The following is a 6,000-nucleotide window of genomic DNA, read 5'->3' as shown; positions in this document are numbered from 1 at the left end:
TTTGGCCTCGGTTATGCACTCAGTGTGTATAAAAGATAGCTCTGAGCATTCTGACAAATTAACCTAGGCTACATTAAGTCACCTGGCATAAAAAAGCCAGAATCTTCAAGGCTGCTCGTGAATGGTGAGCGCCTTTCATGAGAATTCAATGGCCGAGCTCGCTGTTCACAGAGCGCGTACGTCCGGAACGGCACCTGATGGTTCCCACAGCCCGATAGCCTTTCTTAGAATTTCGTTGCCCGGAGGGAACATAAAAGTGAAATTCTGGTTCGAGGTACGATTTCTTTATTAATTTCTCGCTGCCTAGGGCCTCTCTGGCCTCTGGTCTGCACTTAACATGTGCAAAAGAAACTTCTAAACATTCTGACAAATAAAAGTTCCTATATTATGCTGCCTGCCATTAAAAAAATTTGGAATACTCTTGAGCTTCGCCCTTACCAGTGGAACGCGACACCGTGTTGCAGCACTGTCAGGGAGTTCACGGAACGCCATTGCACACTTGGTGCGACGCCTTGACCGTTGGGCAAATCGCATACTGAATTACGTGTGTAAGCTTTAATAAACAAAGGTATTTCAAGAGGTCAAAAACCACAATGCATTCACTAGGACCACTTTTTTTTTTGTTCGAACCAATAGCCTTTGTTGCGGTTTATTTTCTTTAGTGCCTGCTTCGACAGTTTACAATGCACTCTCAAATATCAGGAGCGGACATGCGTTTCACTCACATGAGAACATCAGAAGTGTTTCAAGGAACACAACTGTCCCATCAAACCGATAACTTCATCTCCTTGTACACTTCATTCAGCTTAAATACGTTTTCTTTGAGGTAATACATAACACATGATTACATACATAGTACATACATAACATAGCTCCTTGTACAGTTCACAGCTTAAATACGTTTTATTTGAAGTAATCTCTGACAGACCGGGCAACTTCACCGCAGTGTCGTACAGGTATCCTGTTTCGCCAATACTGGGCAGGCCAGGAAGGGGAATACATCGTATTTGCAAAGATCCTGGTCAGGGGTCAGGAATAGTATCCCATGCGGCGTCAAGGGTAAGTATTCCTTTATTGTCCGCTGGAGCACGTCCCAAAATAGCAGCGCATCCCAACAATCAATAAAGACGTGTTCTATTGAATCTGGTTTGTGACACAACAAGCACTCTGCACACCATGGTAAAAACAATCCCTTCTCCTCCATCCGTGCTTTAACCGGCAAAGTACCAGTGTTAAACTTGAAGAAAAATGTCTGCACACCCGCTGGCACCGCCATTTGGCTTACTCTGCTTAGAGCATTTCCTCCTTGGCCTTCGCAATACAGAGGTCGACACATTGGCTCGGGGAAGACACAGTCAAGCAGATCTTTCAGCAATTTCTTTCGCGTGACATTTGTAAGTTATTTCAAACTGAAGAGAGCATCCAGAATCCTGAAAGCAAATATCACCTCTTTCAAAAATCGACTTGCACTGTACCGCATCTCGTAGACAGTGGTAATGACAGTTTTACAAAGCCGAAGAAGGCTTCACTTCAATAAAAGTCGGCAGGAAAGGGTCGCGTTGTTCTTGATATCACCTGCCTCAGGTACAAGTGTGGCAAGGAAAGACGCCATTTTCTCAAACGCATACATAATTATCACGTTCAGTCCTCTCCCATGAGGACTGCCAAACAAAAACTGCGAACAGACGACGAAACTTTCGATGATGTCAGGACGGCGCGAAAAGAACAAGGACAAAAGAGGCACAAGAACAAAACAGTACAGGCGCCAACTAGAAGCTATGCACCAACTAGCCCAAACCAAAGTACTTCTTGAACATATTTCTTCTGCATTGGGCCCTTTCCTCCAAACAAGTTCCCGCACCGACCCTGTCATTGCATGTTCCAACCTTATTGCCGCATCCATCTGCCAGTCACGAGTTGGCGCCTGTCCTGTTGTGTTCTTGTGCCTCTTTTGTCCTTGTTCTTTTCGCGCCGTCCTGACATCATCTAGAAGCTATGCACCGCTAGCCCAAACCAAAGTACTTCTTGAAACTTATGAACGCTAAGTCGAGAGCACGAAAAGACCTGCAACAAATAGCACACTTTTGAAACTAAGTATACTTTACATATATTTGCGCGCGAATATAGGTAGTTCCTTTCCCGACAACTTCTGTGTACGGCGCGGGCAGTTCTTGAATTTTCTCCTTCCAAAAGTCATCGGTATCTCGATACCTGTCGAGAGGAACACCTAGGCATTTGGAAGGAACATGTGACCATTTTATACTTGCATGAAACAAAGGCGCTGATGCCCAGTTCCCGTGCCAAAGGCCCGCACATTTGTCCAGATTAACAACGCTATTAGTTATATCACAGAACCTGCGAACAATCGACCTCGCATGTTCTAGGCTGCTTTGGTCGCTACAAAAAAAAAAATTGCCACATCATCGGCAGTATAGGCAATACTTAAATTTCAAACTTAAGCGAAAACAGCGCAAAAGACGAGGACAAAGAAAGAAAACAACAGAACCAGGGCTGGTCCTGTTTTCTTTCCTTGTCCTCGTCTTTTGCGCTATTTTCGCTTAAGTATGTATCACCAACTCTCCCGTCTTTCCATCGTCTTCAATTTCACATGCTTCAAGTTCAAAACCGCGAATACAGGTGTTATTTAATACATTCCGGCAAACTGGCTCCAGGTACAGAGCAAAAATTGGCGGTTACAATGGGCAGCCTTGCCGCACGGATGCGCTAACGGCAATAACGGCAAAAGAAAAAAAGGATAGCCTTAGTAGTGTGTTCTGGGCATGCTCGCCTCGCAGTCTGAAAGACCTGGGTTCGATTGCCGTATCTTCGCAAGTTTTCTTTTATTTGGAGATTCTCGTGTTACAACGCCGACGCTGGCTTCTCTGCGACACGAGCTCCTTAACGCTGTCGCGTTAAAAGAACGACACAGGGAGACGCGGATGGGACAACGATAAGTGCATGACATGGAGCCTGGCTGCTTGCGTAGCGCCCGCTCACGCCAAACAGCAGTTTCATCCTGCCACCTTCCCGTTTCATCCCGGTACGGTGCCGTCCGTGCACGTCCTGACAGCTGACCGCCGAGTGCACGCTCCCGCAGGCTTTCACCGCAGCGATCACACGCCGCCAACAGTTTAGTCGTGCGCAGTTGCGCTGCCCGCGCGCGCAGCTGGATGACTGGAAGAGGCCGCGCACAGTTTATGAAGTGGCTAAAAAAGGGAGCCGTGGAGCCCCACATTGCAAAGGCTTGACGACGAGGATTTGGTTTATGGTTGTTTAACGCCCGAAAGCGACTCAGGCTATGAGGGACGCCGTAGAGAAGGGCTCCGGAAATTTCGACCAACTGGGGTTCTTTTACGTGCGCTGACATCGCACAGTACACGGGCCTCTAGAATTTCGCCTCCATCGAAATCCGACCGCCGCGGCCGGGATCGAACCCGCGTCTTTCGGGTCAGCAGCCGAGCGCCATGACCACTGAGCCACCGCGGCGGATTGACTACGAGGAAAAGAAAACACATACAAGTAAAAGGGAAAAATAACTGACGGTCTAGCATTGTCAAGCACGAAATATTGCTTAGGTTGGTTTGGTTTTGAGTGAAGGAAATCGCGGACACCAGAACCGCGCCGTAAGGGAAGGGAGGAAGGGCTCATTCACACTTGAGAGTCGCAGAGGTCGCGCGACCAGCAGTCGTCTGCGACTAAACCTTAGTTCGACAACACCGATGTTCACACTTCCAAGGGCGACTTGTGGGTCACCTTCTCGTTCGATTCTCGTTTGAAATGAGAACTCTTGGTAATGACGCCGTTCGCGCGCTTTCGAGAGTTTCGTCTGCTTTGGCCGCGTCTCCTGCGCTCGCGCTTGGCCCTCGAAAATGATCTGGTCCCTCGATATTAGCAATGTACTGCGACGACCTGAGCGAAGAGGAAGATATAGCGGCAATGTGCACCGCTGCCGTATAAGCGGCCTGCCAGCCAGCCTGGATGCCGGCAGCTAGCGTCAGAAAAATGCTTAGTATGATGTTTGTTCGCGTTCATACGATGCTCTGGGAAGTATAAATTCAAAAATGAATCAATTTTGAGGGTCTTTGGCCAATACCGAGGTGCTGAATACAAGCAAATTTCTTCTCATAGCCGCTTTGCTGCTGTTGCCCAAGGCGGCTCGATCGCCTGGCGTCTGCTTTCTCCGCTGCTGAAAGCGTCGCGGAAATCGAGCATATTTTTATATTATCATAAGACGGGGTTCACAATAAAGCCTTGACGAAATTAGCATCTTGGCTACAGCGCTGGTCAGTTCCGAAACGCCCTCAGCTGCGGCATGGATGTGAAAGCGGCTAGGCTTAGCGACGACTACGGCAGCCAAGGAGCAGATAGAGCAGTTCGTCGCTCGGCGCACCCGCGAGCTGCGTCGTTGCCGAAAGCTCGGCTCGCTCGCTGATCGGTTCAGCGGTTTGCGACTCGCAGTCAGAGGCTGCAAAATCGAGCAGCGAGCGACTGGCCCGCGACTGTCACTTTTCGACCAACGCGACCGTTTGCGACTGTCGCTTTTCGACCACAACAGTCGCGCGACATCTGCGACTCTCAAGTGTGAATGAGCCTGAAGTTGGAAGTGTGCAAGGGGAAAAAGTACCCTAAGACAGGTTCGAACGTCCTCCGGGTGGGTCTCCGGAGGATCAAGAAAACTGTACCAGACTGAGCATGTGCGCGAACAGAAGATAAACAATTGTAATGAAAGATGCTACGGATACTCCAACACAAAGCAAAGTGGAGGACAACGAAGCAAGGGTTGTCGGGCTATAGTGGGCTGCATACTTGTAATGCCATCAAAGGTTATGCGCAAAAAAAAAGACGACACGAAGGCGGAATACACGCCGGGCGATAGCAAACAAACAACTGGTTTATTCATAAGCTGACACCTCTAAATATAAGACATGTAGGCGCATGTGCTGCGGATGCACCCACAGCATGCCTAATAAACTCGATAACACCATCGTACCCTGCAAGACGCACATTAACGAGGCTGACTCGCTTCTGTGCAAGGCGAGAGGCGTACCGCTGACGCAATTGTGCGCATTCTTTACCGAAAAGGACTCCATTATTTCCCGCGCCACTGCGTTGCTGCCCCGGCCAAGAATCTTGAGCTCAATCAGTCGTGGCCGGCATTGGCATTTTCGGTCAAATTCTTGCTACTTTACCTATCTCCTAAAGTGCATTCGTGCTCCCCTGCACGGTCATTGACGCAGCGTCCTGTTTCCCCAGTGTAGACCTTTCTACGTGTTATAGTGCAATCTCATATACACAACGCCCTTCGCGCATTTAACGCAGGGCCAAGCAGGACGCTGCGTCAACGAGCGTGCAGGGGAGCATGAATGCACGTTAGGAGATAGGAAAAGTGGCGCGAATTTGACCGAGCATTGCCGAAAATGGGCCAATACCGGCCGCAACTGATTGAGCTCGAGATTCCTGGTCGGGGCAGCAACGCCGTGGCGCGCGAAATAATGGAGTCCCCTTTGATAAAGAATGCGCAGAATTGCGTCAGCGATACATCTCTCGCCTTATCCAGGAGCAGATCAGCCTCGTTAAAATCTGTCTTGTGTGTTATCACGTTTACCAGGCATGCTGTGGCTGTATCCGCCGCGCATGCGCTTATATTTATAGGTGTCAGTTTCTGAATAAACTAATTGTTAGTTTGCGCTCGTCCATTCGTGTCTTCGTGTCATCTTTGTGTTTGCGCATAACCTTTGACGGCAATACAAGGACAACGAAACACTAGAAATGAGAGCAAGGTCACCACTCTGTAGCGTCCAGTCCAGCGGGGAGAACGTGGTGTGAGGGTATATAGCGCGGCAGGTGACCGATGTGCAGTCCCGGCGGTAATCGCAGCTGCCCGTTGCTGGAGACGGCTCAAGCACCGCCGCAGGACCGACCTTGCGACGGCAGGATACGCGGAGTCCAATCCAGCGCGAAGAACATGGTGCATCTCTGGTGGGAGGGTATATAGTGCGG

The sequence above is a fragment of the Amblyomma americanum genome, chromosome 9, assembly GCF_052857255.1.
Source record: "Amblyomma americanum isolate KBUSLIRL-KWMA chromosome 9, ASM5285725v1, whole genome shotgun sequence".
Taxonomy (NCBI): domain Eukaryota; kingdom Metazoa; phylum Arthropoda; class Arachnida; order Ixodida; family Ixodidae; genus Amblyomma; species Amblyomma americanum.
This window is presented reverse-complemented; position numbering follows the sequence as displayed.